General features: G+C 44.3%; 1 pseudogene; it reads right to left on the bottom strand.

Annotated features, from left to right (window-relative positions):
• Positions 1 to 527: 527 nt before the first annotated feature.
• LOC118758224 (U2 spliceosomal RNA) lies at positions 528 to 697 on the bottom strand (annotated as a pseudogene).
• Positions 698 to 22,117: the final 21,420 nt, after the last annotated feature.

Genomic DNA, 22,117 nt, shown 5'->3' with positions numbered 1-22,117 from the left:
CCATTGCTGTGGACTGGGAGGCATCTCAGGCTCTCAAAGGGCACAGCACAGCTGATGGCTGTCAACTGGCTTTTGCCAATTTATAGCCCATTTTCCGATGAATGTGCTTTGTGAACCACTCCTTTGAAGTCATCCCAGTGTTTGGTTTTGTTGCGTGGTGTTTCACATGTTGATGACTGTAAGCTGGGCTCTGTGCTCTTTAACAAGTCTCTTTTGTATGTGCCTGTTTGCTTTGTTGTTGTGCATGCTGTTTAGTCTGGAAATCTACAAGTAGAAACCGTTACATCAGGATGAGACTTCCTCGAGACTGGCCTGCGGCTGTGGCCTGGCTCCTTAGTGCAGAGGGGTTTATAGACAGGGCACTGCTTTAACCAGCACCCACACCCACCTCACTTCCAGATGCACTAGGCAAGGTGAAGAAGGCAGGACTGACTCAACATGCTCCTGTTGTAGATCAAAGGCAGATCCTCACTGAGAAAGTGTGTGTCTGCAACAACTTCAGAAATCAAGGCTATGCTCACAGAAACATAGACTTGTGTACAATGCATTCCAGAAGAACATAGGCACGGCTGGTCCTTTAAAAAAAAAGAGTATTTTCAAAACAGCGTTAGGTCTCTAAGACATCAACTCAAATCAGAGGGCTTCTTATGTAACCCTGATACTACACTTGATCTTAGCCAAAAGGCCGAGAAGCAATTCTCATGTAACCCTGAAACAAAGCTTAAGTTCTGATGCTCTCTGCTCCCCTTTAATTAAAGAAATCAAATTATTCAAGCAGAAGTTATGTAAATTGATGATAATTATTTCCATGTGCAGGGGTCATCTTCCTACATTTCCTTGCAGTAGTAGTTATTGAGCTAAATAGATTTATGTTTGGCCTTATGGTTGAATGGCATATTATATGTGTCAGTCAGCTCATGTTTCTGAACATATGAGGGTACTTTATAAAGTGTATGGAAAATGAAGTTAAGAGATACATTTATTTGGGTGTAAAAGCTGTAGAAACTTAGGCATGCTGGAGGTCTTAAGAAAGTTCACAAAAATGCAAAATTATTAAAATGCTTGAATTTCAACATACTCTGTACCCAAATAAATGTATCTCTTAATTTTATTTTCCATGTTTGAACTGCCCTGTGTAACCAAAGAAATTTGAACAAAAGAGACTTAGTGTTTTGCAGGGGAGAACCATGTGTGGGAAGCTGATTGGTTCGCTACTGGCCTGCTCCTGTTGCATTTTGAAGAGTCCCCAGCAGCTAGACATGGTCATGTAGTTGGCCAAACTGAGGCTGCAGACTGAAATGCGAGTAGCATACAGTCCAGTCATTCCTTAATACACAAAGGAGACTGGTTCAAGAACCTGCGTGAGTATGAAAATTCACGAGTGACGAAGTGCCTTATAGAAGATGACATTGCATTTGCACCAAGCTTATGCAATACTCCCACACATTTTAAATCATCTCTAGCTTACTTATTATATCAAATACAATATAAATGCTACATAGTTCCTGCACCATGTTTTTTAAATAGTAGTGTCATTGTTCTGTTATGTCTTATTTCTTTTTCAAAGCGGTTTGATCTATGATGGCTGAACCCATGGATGAGACAGCACAGCCGACCAACTGTATTCTAGATGCAGTTCTTCAAAGCCCTAGGACAAACTTCCCATGATTCCCAATGCTGCTTCTGCTTTTCTGACCCAAGTAGATAATCTTGCCACCTTAGAAATCATGAACTTACCAAAATGGGGGAAAGATGTGTCCCAAATCATTGCTTGGAAAAATGCCTCTCATCTGTTTGGAATAGTTTCTGGACTTTCCACAGGAGCGCACATACATGAACACCTTCTCAGTAAAGCCCTCACACCAATGGCCTTTGCTCGTCACCAAGCTCGGTCCTCTTCCTGGCTATGGTGTCTCTGTGAATCCTACTGCTAGCCTCTCCAAAACAAATGGCATTACAAATCCCAAGGGCAACAGCAACACAAAGCGTGAGCCACACTGAGAATGCTGAACACAGCAGTGCTGTAGAGTTAATCAGATGCCAGCAGCACTGTTATAGTTGCTTCTTAGGGTGGTGTTAAGATTCATTGCTTTCACATTTTATGGATGACTTGGGACAGACAACTGGCCTGTCATGTACCAATAGACTTTTTTTTGCCAACAACCCATGTCTCCAGCATTGGCAAAGAGCTGAGGTGTTCTAGCAGGAAGTACAGAAGCTTTAATGAATATGTGCAGTAAATGCATCCAGGGGTAACATATCTCAGGGCAGACTGGCGCTATCCAGATATGTAGGTCCAGGGGCATTTTGGAATAATGAGCATACCTCAAGCCCTCTTGTCTGCCAACACTTTTAGAAAAAAAAAGTGTTTTTATTTTTATTTATTTTTTTTTGTTTGCAATTTTCTTTTTTTTATTATTATTATTTAACTTCATTAATTACATTGTATTATGTGACACAGTTACATAGATACTTGGGTTCTCCCACCCCTGCCCAAACCCTCCCACCATGGTGGATTCCTCCACCTTGTTGCATAACCACAGCTCAAGTTCAGTTGAGATTCCCCCATTGCAAGCATACACCAAACATAGAGTCCAGCATCTTATTGTCCAGTCAAGTTCAACGTTTTCTTAGGTATACCCTCTCTGGTCTGAAGACAGAGCTAGCAGAGTATTATCCCAGTCAAGTGTTTTTATTTTTAAAATGTCTTCAACTATGTATTTTTCTCAAAAATACTTGTTATAGGGCCCAGCACAATAGCATAGTAGCTAGAGTCCTCACCTTTCAACAACCAAGATCCCATATGGGTGCTAATTCTTGTCCCAGCTTCCCAGCTAATTCTTGTCTCACTTCCCATTCAGCTCGCTGCTTGTGGCCTGGGAAGGCAGTAGAGGACGGCCCAAAGCCTTGGGACTGCACCTGTTTGAGAGACGCAGAAGAAGCTCCTGGCTCTGGCTTTGGATCAGCTCGGCTCTGGCCATTGTGGCCACTTGGGGAGTGAACAAGCAGATGGAAGATCTTTCTCTGTCTCTCCTTTTCTCTTGGAAAGTAAGCCTTTCCAATAAAAATAAAATAAATTTTAAAAATACTTATAATAATTTTTAAAATAGAGTAGGGATACGTATTTGAACTGGCAATTTAGACATCACACAATGAAGTGTCTAGGTTTGAGTCCCAGCTCTGATTTCTGGCTCCAACTTTTACCAGTGCAATCCGTGACAGGCACAAAGTGGCAGCTTATGTAGTTGTGTCCCTGCCCTCTGGGAGAGCTGATTGCGTTTTTAGCTGTTTGCTGAAGCCTGGTCCAGGTTTGAACACTGTGGGCAGTTGGGGCTTGAACTGGTAGGTGAGAGCGTTTTCTGTCCAGTCAGTGCTTACATAAGTCCCTCCCTTTCCTTCTGTCCTTCAGACAAAGAAGGAGTAAACAAACCAGCCCAGAGTGCAGTGTGCACATGACTGACCTCCTTGTAAACCTGGCTGCGCTCCCAATAGCAACCACCCAACCTGCTGCACACGGCATTTCCAGAACTGTTAAGATAACAGATCTAAACTCAAGCGAGCATTCTGAACTACAGCTCTGGACTTTTGATTACTTTTTTTGCTAGAAGGCAGCTACTATTGAACTGATTTCCTGTTTCTACCAAATGAGAAGGGGTCAATTTTTGTAAATAGTTTTTTCCAGTTTTAGAATATGCCCCATTTTTTATTTCATCTTAGTCACATCTGCCACCAGTTGGGGGAGGGCACGTGAAGCAGAGGACAGTGGAGCCTGGATGTTGTCAGAACCCCAGCAGGACCGTTCCTAGGCTCCCTGCAGTTAGGCCTGGTGGCATGCCTAGTGAGTTTGCTGATGTATTTTAATGTAGGCACTAATTGCTATAAGTTGTCTGCTTTTTTGTGTCATAAAGATTTATTTACTTTTTATTTGGAATTCATGGTTATATAGAGAGAGAAGTAGAGACAGGGAAGAGAGAGAGAGAGAGAGACACCTTCCCTTTGTTTATTTACTCCAAAGACGGATGGGCAACGGTCTTGGCTGGGTCAGGCAGCACCTGGAAGCATCTTCTGAGTCTCCCACATGGAGCCAGGGTCCCAGGACTTGGACCATCCTCCTCTGCTTTTCCCCGGCTGTGAGGAGGAAGCCGAATTGGAAGTCGAATGGCCATGACTTTTGAATCAGCACTCGTGTGGGATCCTGGCATCACAGCAGCTCGTCTGTACCCTTTACTTGAGAATTTATTTTTTAAGAGTATTATTGAGAAGCCATAGCTTGGTCCTCTTGCTCTTCCTTCCTAAGGTGGCGATCTGTCTCAGCCTCTGTGGTGGTAAAGCCCTAAGGATCATCTGAAGAGCAGGTGAGCAGCGAAGAGCAGGTGAGCAGCGAAGAGCAGGTGAGCAGTGAAGAGCAGGTGAGCAGTGAAGAGCAGGTGAGCAGTGACAAACGCTTTCAACATTTGTTTCTTTTGCAAAGTTTCTTGTTTGTTTTTGTTTAGTTTTGTTTTTAGCTTCACTGAGTTGACTCTTTCCGTGTAGGACTTGGGCTGGATTTCCCATTTCCTACTGGCCCGTAGGATTTCCAATGAGATTTTTTAAGGACATTTTGGCAGTTCTTCCTCTGCACGATTTAGGGTGTTTTGTTTTGCAGATTGACCATAATATGTGTTAGTGAAGGTCTTTTCTGTCATGCCTGCTTCAGAGTCTACACACTTACTGTATTTGCATGTGTGCAGCTTTCTCCAACTTGGAGAAAGTTTCTACTGTTATGTCAATAAATATGTTCTCTGAGCTTTTCTTTTATCAAACCTACAAGAGCTCCCAAGACTCACAATTGTGGCTGGTTGATGGTATCTCATTGGTCCCAAACTGTTTTTAGTCTTTCTAATCACTTTTCCTGTTCTGTCTGACTGGAATATTTCAAAAGAGCTGTCTTCTAGATCAGGTTTTTTTTTATTTAAGATTTATTTTTATTTTGAAAGGCAGATATACAGAGAAAGAAAGAGAGGAAGATCTTCTGTCCGGTGGTTCACTCCCCATGCCCCATGTGATCTCAAGGGCTGGAGCTGAGCTGATCCAAAGCCAGGAGCCAGGAGCCTCCTTCAGGTTTCCCATGCAGGTGCAGGGTCCCAAGGCCTTGGGCCGTCCTCTACTACTATCCCAGGCCTCAAGCAGGGAGCTGAAGGGGAAGTGGAGCAGCCAGGACATGAATAGCTCCCATATGGGATCCCAGGCTTGCAAGTTGAGGAGTTTAGCCACCAGGCTACAGCACAGGGCCCCTAGATCATACACTCTTTCTTCTGCTTCACTGAGTCTGTTGTTAAGATTTTCCACTGCTTTTTTTTCCAGAATTTGCCCTCTATGTCATGTATGAATTCCCTTATTTCGTGTAACTTCTCTCTGCTCTTTTGTGTAATCTTTGAATTCCTTTTCAGACATTTCACCAATGTCCCCGTTCTCACAGTCCAATACTAACATCCTGGAGTGCTGCTATTGGTCAGTTATGTTGTCTTTCCTGTTCATGGTTTTTGCATTTCTACATTGTGTTTTTTGCGTCTGGAGAACCACTTGCTGCTCTATTCTCTGCAGGATTTGTTCTTGGAAATGTGCCTCTGCGGCTTGGGAGAATGCCTGAGGCTTACAGCAGACCCCCAGAGGTACATGCTGGGTTCAGTAACGGCGCTCCAGCCACTGTCTGTGGGTGGGGCAGGACCCCAGACTGACACTGGAGTTGGGTGTGGTGCAGATCCTGACTAGGTTCAGTAGGAGCGGGGCTGATGATGCTTGCTGCAGCTCTCACAGCCAGCCCTCCTGCTGGGCCAAGGTGGACCAGCTGATTCACTGCCTAGAATGAGCTCACGGTGTCTGCACACCCCACCCACTCAGCCACACACCATGCCAAGCACTGATGTGGCTTATGGGACAGTCCCCAAGCCTTCTGTAAGATCTGTCCCCAGTACTCGAGGGAGCTCTGAGTTTCTGGAGCCAGACTGGCAGCCACAACCCACATCCTTCTTGGCTCTGTGCCCTCTACCCAGAACACCTGCACTCACAGAATGCAGGGGCCAGTTCTTTGCCCTACACAGCCTCATCCCTGGAGTGAGCTGTCTGCTGTCCCCCAAGTTAGAACAGAGATCGCCTGTTACTCCCCAACAGAACACCGAGTCCTGAGCTTGGTGTAAGGAGCAGAAGGAAGCAACATAGCCCCCTTGGCCCTTCACATCCTTCCTGCAGCAACCCGGGTGCACTGCCCCTGCCACCTCCCAGGTCGGCTTCAAAGTCACCAGGGATGGTGGATTCCCCCTCAGTCAAAACTACCAGGCTGTGAGCCAGGACACCCTCCTCTCACCAGCCTCCAAGCTGGACGCCTGTCCCAGGAGATGCTTGTGGCGTGCAGCTGGCTGCTGAATGTCTATTCTCTCTCCTCACTGATCCACAGAGTCTCTGTCCACATTACACTTAAATATGCAAATGTGCAAATTTCACTCAGTCATTCCCTTGTGAACATGGTTCTGCATTTGTCTTTTTGTGATCTTCACGTGGCAGAAATCAGTGTGTCTTCTTACCACGCAGACACCTTGGATTACAAACAGTTCCCAGTTTCACAAGTTAACATATATGAAGCCTTCGTGGCAGAATCCAGCTCCTTGTCTTGTCCCTAAAGTGTTTTTGTTGCTGATCACACAGAACCCGTGGAAAGGCAGCTACTGACCACCTCTCAGAAGATGGGGTGCTGGGTTCAAGTCAGGGTTTCTCAGCCCTGGCACTCCCTGTACTTCTGGTCAGATGATTTTCAATTGCATACATGATATGATGGGATGTAGAGCTCCCTGTCATGCAGGTTGCTTAGCAGCATCCCTGGCCTCTTCCTACCCAACAACTGTGCACCCTCCTTCAGCTGTAGCAATAAAAAAAACGTCCCCAGACATTACCCTGAGGGGAGGGGAAATCAGTTGTGCTTGGGGTGTGTTAACGAGAACCAGAGCCAGACAGTCAAGAGGAAAAATGAACATCTTTCTGAAGTCATTGCCCCTGGTAACAGAGACTTCAATAGAGCACGCAGCTCAGTTCCTAGTACAGTGTGGACAAGTGGGGACTTGCAGCTAAGAACCAAGGCATAGGTTAAGAGCTGCCAAATGATGGGCACTCATAATGTAAGATACTGGGGAGCCAGGAAAGGCAGGGGGGGTCTAATCTCACCTGGTGATTGTGGGAGTGCGGATATTGATTGAAAGTGCTCATCTGTTGAAGGTGAGAATTTCTGCCTGAGTCAAGTTGATAAGATTCTTACTAACACTGGGCCACGCAAGACCGTAGGAGCAACACTCTGAAGATGGAGGTGGAAACCTAATGAATAAGGGCTTGCAGGAAGCTGCTGGAATTCGGTCATGCAGAGTGTAGAGTCATTCACCTTACTCAACAGAACAGCCGGTTCACAGGAATGCCCCACTTGACCAGATGTCTGAGTGCTGGAGTATTAGATCTGCCCGGTGCAGGCTGTCACCCAGCCTGACGTCCCCTTGTACAAGCCTATCACAAGGTGATGGAGGACTTGGGAGCTGATTCTTGTCACCTAGGGACTGTGAGAACTCCCATCAACACTCAAAGTCACCCAGGCACGTTAAATCCCAAAAGAGGAATGCAGGACATCGTGTTAACACCACAGATGACATCGATTCCAGGGTTTGCTTGTTTGCTGTCACTAAACACGCACAGCTGCGTTCCTAATTTTAAATGCATCTGTGTGGCTGTTTTTAACTAAGAAGTCATCCCATAGTCAAATACAATTTAGTAGCAAATAAGTTATCCTAGTGGGACACAATTACATGTTGAATGACACTTTGTTTCCCACAGCATATTGCTGTGCTTATCATTTTATAGAGAATGAAATTTATGCATAAAACTTTCTAAGCTCATTTCTGTCAGCCTACATGCCCATATGACGTTCTAGTATCACTGCTCTTTATTTTCTACAGTGAATGAGAGCTTTTGTCTCATCTGTTTCAGCCTGTTTCCTTTTCCCATATTGAACATATGCTCCTGATCCAAAGCATTGGAATAATTCAGATATTGGAAATAAGCATCCCTTACCTTGTAAGCATTCTTAATACCTTCAGCATGTCAGTTTTTAAAGATATATTTTTTTTTATTGGGAAGGTGGATTTAAAAAGAAAAGCAGATACAGAGAGAAAAATCTTTCATCTGTTGGTTCACTTCCCAAATGGCCGCATTGGCCAGCGCTGAGCCAATTTGAAGCCAGGATCTTCTTCCAGAACTCCCACGTGGATGCAGGGTCCCGAGGTTTTGGGCCGTCCTCTACTGCTTTCTCAGGCCACAAGCAGGGAGCTTGTCCTTGTTCTTGGGTGCAAGGATCCAAAAACTGAGCCATCTTGCACTGCCTTCCCAGGCCCTCAGCAGGGATCTGAGTCAGCGGTGAAGCCCCTGTGAGTTTTAAATTATATTATTTTTTCTTTTTCTCTCTCTCCTTCAGATCAGATAACTTCCATTGGTTTTCATTTCTTCGGCCATCTCTAATGTATTATTAACCTCTTTCATTAACATCTTCATTTCACATTTTTCCATATCTGCCAAGGTGGAGTTTTGTCCATCTAATGGTTGCACTGTGCTTTCTGACAATGCTTCTGCTGATCTTTGCCTACAATGTACCTTCTCATGGTTTGAATGGCACATTTTCCTTCAAGTGCATCTCTCTGAGATCCCTCTAGCAAGTCCTCCCAAAACTGAATCGCACATTAAGCTAAAGACCTTTCCTATGTAGTTCTGTATATATATTTTTCCAATGCAATGCACCCAAAACTAAAATATGATCACCTTTGCACATTTATCTGATCTATACTTCCTGTATTTGGAAATAAGATTCTTGGATAATTTGTGATTTGTTCACTTTTTTAACACTTACTCCAAAGAGTTCTTGGTCTTGAATAAAATCTTAGTATTCATTGAAGGAATAAAAGCCTAATTAACAGAACTTATTTTACATTAAAATAATTAATAAGTATTGTAAACATCTTAATATGAGCATATGTTTGTTCATAGAATCTTTAAATTTTTCACAAATAAGTTTAATTCATTCATTACAATAAAATTATAGCATTTAAATTATGTCTTTCTGATACCTAAAACAAATTGCAAAGATAACTTTTTTAGATAACTCCTTAAGTGCTTTAAATTCTAAGAAGCTTTTAAAGATTATACTTAATATTTTTGTCCACTCCAAATAGATTACATAGGACTTACTTTATTTTTATAACAATTGCTGACACCCAGACAAAATATCATGTTACATTTTACTGTGTGATATAATGGCATCCTCAAAATCTCTGGGGCTTTGCAGGGTTTAAACTTCTCTTAAATTACCTCAAACTGCCCTGCTTTTTATATTTTTCCCCATTTTCCAAGTTATTAAAATTTTCCACTTTAGACCCACTTAAGCCAAACAGCAGTGGTTATGACAATATTTCTCAAGCCTGGAGCACCTCCCTGACTTGGCATGGGGAAGGAATTACCCTTCCTGTTGGGAGCACTGGGCACTCTGGCTTCCTAATCCATTCATCTCTCTTCTGCTTTGGTTTAGATTTAAGCTGTGTTCTCCCACTCCCAGCCCATTGACCACTGAATCAATCAGGCACTGGATGGAGATTGCAGGTAGCTGGAGGGGGCAAGTCAGCTTTGTATTTTCCAGGGCTCTGGCTGGGTGGTGCATCTTAGCTTAGCCAAGGCAGCCCACTGGGCATTGGCGTGGGCTTTGTTATGCCATCCACAACCCATGTATGCATTAACTGTTTGATATTGATCTCTCACTCCCTCCCAGCTCTTCTCTTGGCTGTCCAGTGGTTTCCTTTGTTAATCAATAAGTAGATAATAGATAGATAGATAGAAGATAGATAGATGATAAAGCACCTGTTGGAGACGGACAGAAGCTGTTATAGTGAAGTGCATTAATCTATCACCTGCAGTGCTGATATCCGATGTGAGAGCTACTTCAAATGTTCAATTTAGCTCCCTGATAACACTCCTGGGGGAGCAGCAGAAGCAGCTTGGGCACATGCACCCATGTGGGAAACCTGGACAGACTTTCAAAGTGCTGGCTTTGGCCTGGTCTAGCCCCGGTTACGGCTGTCATATAGGGAGTACCAGCAGCTGGAAGATCTGGCCCTACTCCCCTCTCTCTAATGTTTCTTGTTAGATAGTTAAATAAATACATATCTTAAGAGACAAATACATACAGACAGCTAGAGAGAGTAAGAGAAGTGGATGGATACATACTCTTTGTACCTTCTCTTCTCCGAGATTTTGTAGCATAAGCCCTGAGTCAATGACACACGTCAGGCAACAAGCAACAATTTCTCAGTGCCAAATCACATCCCAGCAACACCCTTCCGTGATTCCCCTCCTTGGCTGTTCTTTGGCTAATATCCCATCACTGCCAAGGAGCCTCCTGCCTTGCTCGAGGGAAGGAATTTGGGGTAGTGACTGGGGGGACTGCAAGAACCTGCCACGTTTAAGGTTTGAACTTTGGCTTCTCAGAGTAGTCAGATATACAAGGGAATTGTATAAAATTTAATAGGAAATTGCAATACATTTCTAATGTTTGCACATGTTCTGTTATATTCATTTTCACTTCTGCCCCCACGGGCCCCTTCCAAATAAAGACAGAGAGAATTCTTTGGCTGGCACACTGAAGACCTGAGGTCCATCCTGCTTGCTTTCTGCTTTGTGTTTTGTTAGGGGTCAGCCTGAAATGACTCTGTGTGTCAAGCCTTCAGTTCATCCAGTGCCTCAGAGCCGCTGCTTGCAGCAGGCCTGTTTTTCGCAGCCGTGGAGTGTGCTCTGGGCAAATGGCCCCATTAGTCACCAAGACAAGCATTTACTCTCCATCTCTTTGACCTCTCCTCCCACCTCTTCCTCGATTCCAAATACAAAATGCTAACTGTCATGTACAGAGCCAATATTTTATTGTGCCCGATACTAACACATTGTTAATGCTTTCAGACCAGAATTTCTCACTCCTTACAGCAAAGGTCAGAGACTTCAGGGAATGATTTTGATTCTTTTGGTCAAACACTTTTAAGGCGTCCTTCAGAAATGCCTGATGGAAAGGTGACATGATCCCTACAATCCTCCCTGTCTTCTTAAACACTGGCTGGCTGCGTCATAGAATTGAGCTATTGTCTAAAATGCGAAAGTTTTACAGAAGAAACTTTTCTTCCGTAGAATTTTTTTAACTTCCCTTGTTTTAGTATCAAAGAGGGAGTAGCTGAGTGAGGCATTGCTCCAGCGGCCGTAGCCTCCTCTTGAGTCGGCAAACATTTCCCATGGAGAGGAGAGGACGTTATTCTGAAAGGTAAAGCCAGACCATGGCTAATGGAAAAGGGCAACCCAGAGCCTTGACCATCCTACCCTCTGCTGATCTAACCCAGTGACCTCACACTCAGAGGGGAAAGCTGGAGAGCAAAACACATAGGGAGTTAACAGAACATTCTGACCAGCTGCTAGGTAAAATTGTGCAAGTCCTCTCCTTGACTCCCACCAGTGCCCAGCAGCTGTAACTGGGCAGCAGCATCTGGAATCTGCCACTCTACATGAGGTAAGAAACTTGCACGCACGCTTCAAGGATGAATCCCAAACTGCACACTCCATGTTTGCGGCTCCACACAGAAGCCCTGCCATCCTCTGATTCTTCCAAGATAGGGGAAAAAAACACCAACTTCCAGGTTTGGCTGGTCTATACTATGCACTAAAAGTATAAGTCAATTTCCAGTAGACTGAAATTAATTGAATTGGTTAAAGGAATGATAATAAAAACTACAATTTTTTAAAACTACTTATTTCAAAAAGCCTAGTATTTGTGAAGCATAATATTAATTATGTGGATGTGATTAACCACTCACTGGTAATTTCTAGTTAATTGTTTTCATCTATTTTAGAACAAGGGTTAGGATTACGATTAAGGTTAGGATTAGGGTCTTTGAGTCTTCTACAAATCTTCAGTAAAATTCATGACATTCTATATATCCGGAGCAAGAATTAGTAATGGGGAGCTTTCTATGTGTCTTCTGTTCACTGGTGCCTTAGTCCTTCTGGTTACTGTGCAGAAGACTGGGTCTTCACTCCTTACAAGGGCTCGTCTCCTTTCTGAGGACCCCAACCTGCCAAGTCCCCAACTCCTGATACAATTACAATAAGGGCTAGAATTCCAACATATGGGATTTAGAAAAAGGCCACAAGCACTTAGACTATTCTTGTATGTCATATGTCATATTCTTGTATGCTTACCTCCCAAAGCGTTTTTCTTAGGATTAAATACACTGTGAGACTTTTTTCAAGGATTACAAAAGAGTCAACCTGTATTTTAATTTTTTGTTAGACCTATGAAAATTTATACAAGTATTTAAATAAAACCATTCGAAAAATAAAAAGGTAAACAGCAAAGTTGAAGGCATGGAAGCTAAAATCAAATAGAAAAGCAGTTGCTGGCAGTGTAATTGCTTACTTGGGGAAATAAACAAGATAACCAACCAGAAACCATTAGAATTAATGAAATTCTGAAGGGAAGTGAATCCACAAAAAAATCAGTTAATCAAAAAAAATCAACTTTTCTTTATTACCTCTAATCAGGATTTTTTTTTTCTTTTTCTCAAAAAATAACATTTTAAAAATCTTTAATCCACCTTATCAACAAAACACAAATTTCATTGAATTGGGTTTGGCAACACTTCTATAGAACTTCACGTCAGGAGCTATGGAGAGTGAGAACTCAATTTGCTTAGAAACGTTGGCAGTGATAAAAATTTTAAATTGTGATCTGCTCTGATCCATATAATGGCTGAACAGAAAACACACAAATGCTTGCCTTCTCTCTTAGGTCATTCCCTGAAATGAATGTCACTAGTTGGCATAGACCACTACCTCACATGGCCTCTATCTGCCATAGATGAAGCTGTGCTTTCAAACACCAAATGGAAACTAATGGTTTCTCCTTGCATCTGATTCTTGGGAAATTTTGTTTGTCGTTCCTTTTTGCTAGATAAGAGTTCTTCAGAAAGCACATGAAATGGATACAGCTTTGTGATCCATTGTTTTTCCACAGTCCTCATTTCCCATGAGCTTATTGAAGATCCCAGTTAAATCTCCATGCTAATGCTGCTCCAATTCTTAATTACCCTTTCAGCGTTAAACATGATCCCATCCTTTAGCTGGGGGAAGGTTTGAGGTTGACTTTCGCTGCTCTCTTTACTGCATGTAATTTGGCATCCGGTCTCCCATAAATGCCATGTCCATGCTTTATGGGATTTTAAAAAAGGTCAGGGAAGTATTTTGGACAGAGGACAGCCTACTGAATGAGAGTTGGATGAGGCCCCATGCCTGGCTAAAGCACCGGGGCCAAGACAAAGTCCAGAAATGATTCACAATGTGTTCACACTGTGTGGGGCTGGCAGCTCTCTCCCAACACCCGGAAACTCAGTTGCGAGCTACTCTCGGGCCACCAAGAAATGTCATCCCAGTGTCTCCTACAGAGCCATCCGCTGGGTATCAGACAGAGGAGCTGGTGCCAGCTCCCTGGGGGTCTCTTACGGACCACTTATCCTCATGGAGGCTTGTCTCTCTTCTCTTGACAATCAGTGACACTGCTCACTCCCTCCTCCCTCCGCCACAAGCATCCTGAGCAGCAGGAATAGGGCCTAGCCCAATTTAAAGGGAGCAGTTCCACTTGACGGCCATCCAGACTTCTTGCCTCTGCCACCTGCATGTTTGTCCCCCATGTTCAGAGCCAACGGGCAGCCTAACCTAGTCCCTCCTACACGCCCACCCTTCTGACCCACTGCTCCTCTATCTGCAGTAATTGATGTGACCCTAACCCCAACTGCAGAAGAAGGGTTCACTTGTAGCACCCACAGTGACTTCAAGAACCTGGGAGGTCATTTCCTCTCTCTCTGTGCCTTCTCTGTCTTATGCCCCTTCCTGTCCGAGTTGAAAAGCCACTGCTCTTGAACACACCCTACAGCCTTCTTTTACACCTTACAGGAGGGGTTTCATGCCCCAGTCCCAGGGAAGTAGCTTTCACATATCTATGTTAGTAAGAGGGAAGCACCAAGGTGTTCAATTAATGCCACTCCCTAATGGATCTCAACCTGACTCCTGTCGTCCTGACTTACATTACATCACGCAGAATTTCAGAGCCTTCTGTTTGCCATCTACCAAATGCTCAGCTCCTTCATGTCCATTTCATGTTTTCTCTTTGAGTAGCAGAGCGGCCACACTGGTGGTCACTTTAACATACCTTCTTCACGATAGTATTGGTGGCCAGTGATCATGCTGGGAGCAGCATCAGTGCATAGAAACGAAAGGAGGCCCAGCATTTTTTCCATGAATTTGCGAGTTACCGCAAGGTTTTTAAGCACACCTGACACATGAATTTACAATAAAAAGTAAACATGAGGAAATTCAGATTAAATTCACCTTATTTTGCAGCAAATCATCCCAAACAAGAGGCATCGTGAAGAGAGCCGGTGTCCTGGCCCGTCTGGGACTTACAGTACTGAAGTGACGAGGAGGTGCCACTGTTCTGTTACACAGGTGACCATCTGGGCTCCAGCAGGACCGGGTGACTTTCCCAGCACTCCCTAGACCAAAGCAGAGCAAGGACACAGCTTGCAGGAATTTCCAGCTCCTCATCTCCAGTCTTTGCCACTGCATCATTCAAAGGTTGAAGCTCCACTAACAGCCAAGGACACACTTTGCTCTCGACTTACATGTCTACTGAAATAAATGGAAACTACCTCCTGGGTGTCTGTTTCATGTGAGACAATGGTCGATAAAGTACTGGAGCCCCCTGTCAGGTCCAGTCATGGGGTACATATTCTTCTGATGTGCATTTGGTACCATGTGTGTCCTGAGCTGGGATGAGATACTTAGCTCGGGGGCCCTGGGAACTTCACACTCTTCCAAAGAGGCACAGAGGAGAGGGATTTGGAAGAACTGGGCCAGGAAAAGTCAGACACTGCAAAGCAACCCACAAAACAAGGCAGGGTCATGGGGACCATCAGTGGGGAGTCCCAGGGGGCTGGGCTCTGTGAGAAGGTCACTGATGAACCCTGAGTGGACCCTAAGCATATGGAAACCAGTGGCAGAATGAATGGTTGGCAGTCAGGACGATAGCTGACAAGCCGGGGGTGAGGTGCCCTGGTCAGCAGGAGGCATGGGAGTCCATACTGAGCTGCCGACACAGCAGCAAAGACCTGCTTGGGAAGTTACCAGCCAAGCCATCTGAGGGGGTAGGGAGGCTTTGAATTATATCCTGGGTAAATGAAGATAAAAACTGAAACACCTTTGAAGTATACATTCAGTCCTTGAATGAATGTTGCAGCACTTGGTGTTTTGAAGAAAGAGCTTTTTGAAAAACCATCAAGCTGAGTGCCAGCTAACTGGGACGGCTTATGGAATAGTGCAGGAAAATTGTGATACAGCCCTTGGGTAAAGCACTATCAGCCTCATACATGGCTACAAGTACCATTGTGCAATCCATGGAGCACATGATCTTCTCTGTTGTTCAGGAGGAAAGATGACATGGAAGAAACCTTGTCTGATGCTCAGAGAATGCTCCAGAAAGCGGGGTTATGGCTTAGCAGTAGCTTCAGACACAAGACAGAGTGCACAGTGAGCCTAGGATGCACCAGTGGGGCTTGTCAACTACAGGGCCAAGGTTGCATGTCCTCAGCATCCCTGGTCAGGGACAGTAGCTGTGGAGCAGAACCTACAGAGAAGACCGGCGGATGAGAACATTTGCAATGCAATAAACCTTTACATATATGGGGATAGGATCCAAATCTACTGGGGAGTAAAAGTTTATTTAGTTTTCATACACAGTAATCATTACAGTAAAACAGATACCTAATTTTATAAAACTACTTTGCAAAAGCAGAAATTCCACTAATTTTGACAGTTTCTTTTCTCTGTAAAATCAGAAACGAGTGAGTCACAGTCCTGAACCTCTACCCAATCTTCCTCTCTTGCTGACATGCTCTCCTCTGCCTGGGCCGAAGGGTACATTCCATCACACGAGGAACTACTTGTTTCTTCCCGGCTGTCTCCAAGCTTGGGTGATTCTCGTTTGATTCACTGTCCTACAAATGGATCCCCATGGAAAGATGCTATATAAAAACATGTGCTGTTTCATTACACTTCTGATTGTCAATGCATCTGACCTCATCTTTGGGGAACTGGTAACATAAATTTACAAGCTAGGCCTTTCAGTGAGACACATCTTGCCATGGCTGGGCCATCATCACCTTCCTTGTAAAACATGATATGGGCCCAGGGTGTGTGCTTCTGAGGCGTGTGCTGTTATTCTAGCCCTGATATTTATATGAACAAATACTCCACAGAGTGTTCTATGGCCTATAAAGCAATGTAAAGTAAGTGCTTAAATAAGACAGATAGACTAGAGATTTTAATTATGATAACCATAAATTAGAGACAAGTTCTATCAAAACTCCTGCAGCTTTTGGAAGGTAGTGAAATGGTTCAAAGCCAGCTGGGCAATTCAGAACTTGGGGAATTTTGGACCTGAGTAGAAAAGCCAGAGAATGATCTCTCACTGATGGACTCGGCAATAGAGCAGCAGCAGCTTTAATCATACATCCTTGAGAAGAATTAGAAGTCAGTTTAAGACAGCAGAGAACTCGGACGTGGCTCAAGGTGCACATGGTGGTTCAGTGTCTAATGAAGACAGAATCCAGAGGAAAGGTGAAGGCAGATGTATCAGATCACTTAGTAAGTCATTTAGGAACAATGTGCATCTAGAAAAAGACAATAGGCCAGCACTTGATAATTTTAATGATCATTTTGTGGAAGCTGGTATTTAATCTAGCTGTAAAGATGCCCACATGCCACACCTAAGTCCCTGGGTTTGATTCCCGGCTCTGACTCCTGGTTTCAGCTCCCTGCTGTCACAGTCCCCAGAAGGCAGCCATGACAGCTCACATCAATGAATTCCTGCCATCCACTTGGAAGATCTGCTGTGTGCTCCCAACTCCTTGCTGCAGCCTAGCCCATTCCCAACTACTGTGGGCATTTAGAGAGAGAGGTGGCAGATAGGAGCTCCGCATCTACCTATTTATCCATCTATCTATTTCCATCTCTCCATTCTTTCCTCTTAAATCAATGGATAGAAGCTAATATTGGATTGTGAAACTTGTTTGTTAACATTGGCAGTTATAGCAGGACACACAGGGAAAGCACAATGGAAAGGGGGGACTTCCTCTGATCAGAAGTCCAAGAAAACCATGGGTGTGTCCGCTGGTTGGAGGAAGTCAATGATGTGTGGATGAGGGAGGGGCTGTAGGCAAGCACGTGAGTGGGCATAAGGAGCGCACAAGGTGGAAGCCACCTTAGCACATGGTGCTTAATTTCTGCTGTGTTAACTTGAGCAATATACTTCTTACATGGGTTTCAAACTGTAGTATCTAAATAAATTTCCTATGATCTCTACAGACAAAAGCATTTCTTTTCTGAAATGCATAGGTTCGTTCTTGTTCAGAGACAAAGAAGGGCAGCTGGAGGGCTGCCTGTCTATTCTATGACATGGTCGTGGAAGCTGGATGCACAGCCTTGAACCCATGCAAACATCTCTAAGGATCATGCAAGTCAGCCCACGTTTAGACACTGTGTGCCAGCACAGGCCTGGAGAGACCATCACTTACCCTTCGTGCTTCTCAGAAGGTGGGCTCCCTGTCTCAGCCCTCCTGGGGACAAAGCAATGAAGTCTACCACTGTATTGTCAATAACTTCATGTTTTTGAATGCCTCAGTTGTCATCCTGGTTCACATCCTCTCTGCCAATCTTCTAGATAGAAAATTCTTCTGAAACTTAGGGCTGAGAAAACTTGGTTACATAAAATTTCACCGAATTTCTTCTTTCACTTAATTAGATTTCTGTGCATAATTTTATCTTCATTTTTGCCTAAGTTGTCAGGGAGCTCCTAAGAGATGCTTGAAGTTGATTCATGCTAAGTCTTATGGCTGATGTATCACATAAGCCTTTTTTGGGTGTTTCTTGCTTTATACTTGCATATGTACATAGTTCATGTACTGTAACAGGAATTCACTTTGTTACAAGCAGTGATAGCAAAAGAATCACACAAACTCGTGCGCTCCAGCACCTGTCTTTCGTGAACCATGCCTATGCAGAGTATGCCCAAGTGTTGCTAGCAATGTTAGAGTCACTGGGACGCTGAGTACATCACTTCTGGAGGAACAGATCCATTCCATAAATTCTTAACAAAACTTTGGTGGAGATTGCATGTTCTTTTATGAGCTTATCACGTTTATTTATTTGGAAAGCAGAGAGATAGAGAAAGAGTTCTTTCACGCTCTGGTTCACTCCCAAATGCCTGAAGCAGCTGAGATTGGGCCAGAAGACAGGAACTCCATCTGTGTCTGCCCATGAGTGGCAGGCACTCCGGGGCTTGGGCCATCTTTTACTGTCTCCTGAGGTGTGCAGTGGAGTGGACATTTGACCCTAAGCACACGGCTATGGGATGGGAGTATTCCAAGGGGTAGGTTCACCTCCTGTATTACAATACCCACCCTGTAAGAGATTTCTTGAATGACTCAAAGTCTTTGTAAATGTTTAACTCTCTGTATATGTGAAATTTGCTAAATATATGTTTTTTATACTTAAGAAAATAATTGCACAAATGACCATTGTACTGATTTTTTAAAAACTAGATCCTTTCAAAAATGTATTATTCTAGTTTTTAGCTGGCTCATTCAAATTACTTAATCAGTTAATCTGAAAACAATGATGACTCAAGTTTCTTCATCCCAGTGTTACTGGAAATACAAAGCACATTTGCTGTTCCCCACAGAAATACTATGGAGCCATCACACAGACACTAGAATTCAAATGAACTAACAAGGGATTGCATTTGCATTTAGGAAGCATGACCTTTGTGTTAGCAGAGGGCTGTGCTCAACACCTTGGCCCAGCCCTTGCTTGGCACTCCAGGGGGCACATCAGCTCTAGGTGGTGGGGAGCAGATGCCACATGATGTGCAGCTGCTTTCCCAAGCTCTTTAGTAGGGAGCTGGACCACAAGTGGCACAGCCAGGATTCGAACCATGTGTGGGATGTTGCTATTTCAGGTGGAAGCTTTACCCTGAATGCCCCAATGCCAGCCAGAGCTGTAGTACAAAGAGAGAGACACTGCTTCTTCGCTACACCTTGTTTTTAGATGATGAAGTCCGTTGGACTCTGCCTGAGCAATACCTACTTCTTTTCCCTCCCTCCCACTGCCGTTGAGCTGCACGTGGTTTACGACACAGCCGCTTTGCCTTCAGTTACAGGTTGGCCTTTACCCCAATCTGCTTTCTGTGTTCAGATTTTTTCCCAAAAATTGAACTCACTTTGCAGAGCTTCTGCCCAAAGACTTCTCTCCTTGAAGAGAAAGCTCTGCTCTCTCACCATGGTGCTACAGTGGTCACCACTGGGCCACAGTATGCAGCCAGTGTCCCTCTTCCCTGGAGAACCCATGCTCCTGTGGGACCAGCCTAGACGCTCAGCGAATGGAGCCCTGAATTACAGCGAAGTGAGATAAGATGCAGCCTACCTCAATTTCAGGTTCTGAATCTGAGTTGTTCTTCTTGCTTCGAAAAGAAAATTTAAGATGAGTCACAAGCTAGAAGCAGAAAAAACAATTTCCTACAAAATTATGGATTTGGAGAGAGGCAAAAATCACACTGTTAGAGCTCTTCTTCTGCCCTGTTTTGGAAAGAACAATGACACCATTGCCATAAATTGTATTAACAGTTTTAATATCCTGAGTGAATTTGTGCTCTTATGGAAATAACAAAACAAAAATAGAAGCCAATATAAATAATAAGTGCATCTGCCTCTATTGAACTCGGTTCAGAAATGAAAGCTGAACCTGATGGATCATGTCATAAATCTACTGAGCGGAGAGGTTTTGGAATGTAGAGTGAGAACCCTCCTTCCCTCACCCCTGACGTCACTGTCACCTTTAACCTCGGCTTCCTCACTTCTTGCGTGGACTGGAGGTGCGTCTTCCAAGAACCCTAAACTGTGCCCATTTTCCGAGAGGGACCCCCTTGCTGGTCTTTAAGCTTCCTCCCTTGGGCCGCCAGGACTCTGATTTCTACACCTACCATCCCTGCAGGTGAGACAGCTGGCTGACACAGCCACACACCATGAGTCCTGATGAAGCTCTCAGCATCCTGGGGTGAGACAAGCAAGCTCAGACTCTCACTCCCCTTCTAGTGTGGGAAAGAATGAACAGGAGGGGAATATTGCTGGAAGTTTTGAGGATGCTACAACAGATGGGAGAAAACAGAAATGAAGTGACAACTACAAAGGAATAATGGAAGTCATGCCAACAGGCTGCTGCCTGGCAGGTGCCGTGTTGAGTCCTGCTTTACCCAAGGCTCCTATGAGCAGGAAGGGGCCAGCACCCCAAAAGAACCAGATGGAAGTGTCTCTCAAGAGTCTTCCCTGCTGATCCACCTCCTGCTGCCTGTTAGCAGTCATGTGCATTGTGCAGCCAGTTCCTTAGCCCAAAACCTGTGACAGGACCACAGCTCTAGTGCATAGCCCCCTGGTGCAGGCCAAAGAGCCTCCTGAGCTCATGAGAGCAGTGCTTTGTTTCAGAAGCACTTTGCAGATGGGATGCAAGTCGAGGACTTTGACAGGATTCTGCTTGGCCAAGGCAGAAGTAGTGTGAGAGACATGTGAACAGGGAGGCAAGGTCGGGTAAATGCTGGGCTGCTGGCTTGTGTCGGAAGGAAGACACCGTGCACAAAGGCATGTGGATCACTCCCAGAAACTGGAAAAGCTGAGGCTGCTGGAGTGACCCAGAGCTCACAGAAAGGCATACTGACTCTACCAGCACCCAGGGTTGTAACTGGTTTGTAATTGGTTATAATACAAACATTACATTCTGTGGCTCACTTTTCCTACTTTACAAAGTGAGCATTGTTACTATATTCTTCACCAAGTGTTGCTGCTACGACCCATCTTCCTGAGGCCTGTGTCTGAGCTTCCACTGGCCCCAGCTGACTTTGGGTAGGTGTCAGTGTCCAAAGGAGGCACACAGGAAGTGTAGGTAGGACAGGTGCTGGCAGATGAAGCATGCGGGTGGCAAGGGTTCTGTGAAGTTTAGCCAAAGTCTTGATTCATTTTAACCACAGAAATTGGTTTTCCTTTTCACACTTATGGTAACACAATCACACCCATTTTAGCAGAAAAACCTAAGTGTGAATAAGCTAACCATGAAAGAGTGTGTGCACTTGATGCAGATGGCAGCCTAACAGAGATGAGCTAGAGGAAGTTTGTGGGAGCAACCAAACTGGGATGGGTTTGATGTCTCTGCTCGAAGTTAAGCAATTTTCTGTGAAAAAAGGTGACATATCAAAGCAGAAGAAGAAAACTTGGAGCCAAAGGTAGAGAGCTCATGATAGCATAAGGAAGCAATTTCAAACATTAGCAAGGCAAGTTTAGAAAGAGGAAGAATTCCTTCCCAGGGAAGGCAACAAGATTGCGAAGCTCATGACTCCTAAAGTTCACAACCATACGAAGTACAAAAATAAGTGAAGTATTTTGGCTAAAATAGTGAAAAATAGCTCCACAAATGAACCCTAGAGGTCACCGTTAGGCTCAGTCAGTAGCCCACCCCACTGTGTGCCCTTGGAGAACTTTGCTGGCATTCCTGCTGAGGGTTCCACGGACCCCAGTTCCCACGAGAGGGGTAGCTCCTCCCCTCCACTTGGGCTAAAGCAAGAGCAGCTCTCTAGATGATGAATTCAGTGTTGGAAAACTGCAACTGATATCATAACGGATGTACAGATAAGACTTTTTAATTGAAACTATGAAATTAATATTCATCACATAAAAATCTGTTACAAACCCAGTAAAGAAGTGATCCCTAAATGAAAATGAAAAAAATTCTCACACAACGCCTGGCTGAACTATCAAACAGAAGGAGCTTGGGAAATTGATGTCTGCAGAATTGTTACAGAGTTCTGCGATGTGAACGGAAAACTGGGTAACTCAGGGTGCTTATCTTGAACTTCACTCTTGAGAAAACTGAC

The sequence above is a fragment of the Ochotona princeps genome, chromosome 23, assembly GCF_030435755.1.
Source record: "Ochotona princeps isolate mOchPri1 chromosome 23, mOchPri1.hap1, whole genome shotgun sequence".
NCBI classification, from domain to species: Eukaryota; Metazoa; Chordata; class Mammalia; order Lagomorpha; family Ochotonidae; genus Ochotona; species Ochotona princeps.
This window is presented reverse-complemented; position numbering and strand designations above follow the sequence as displayed.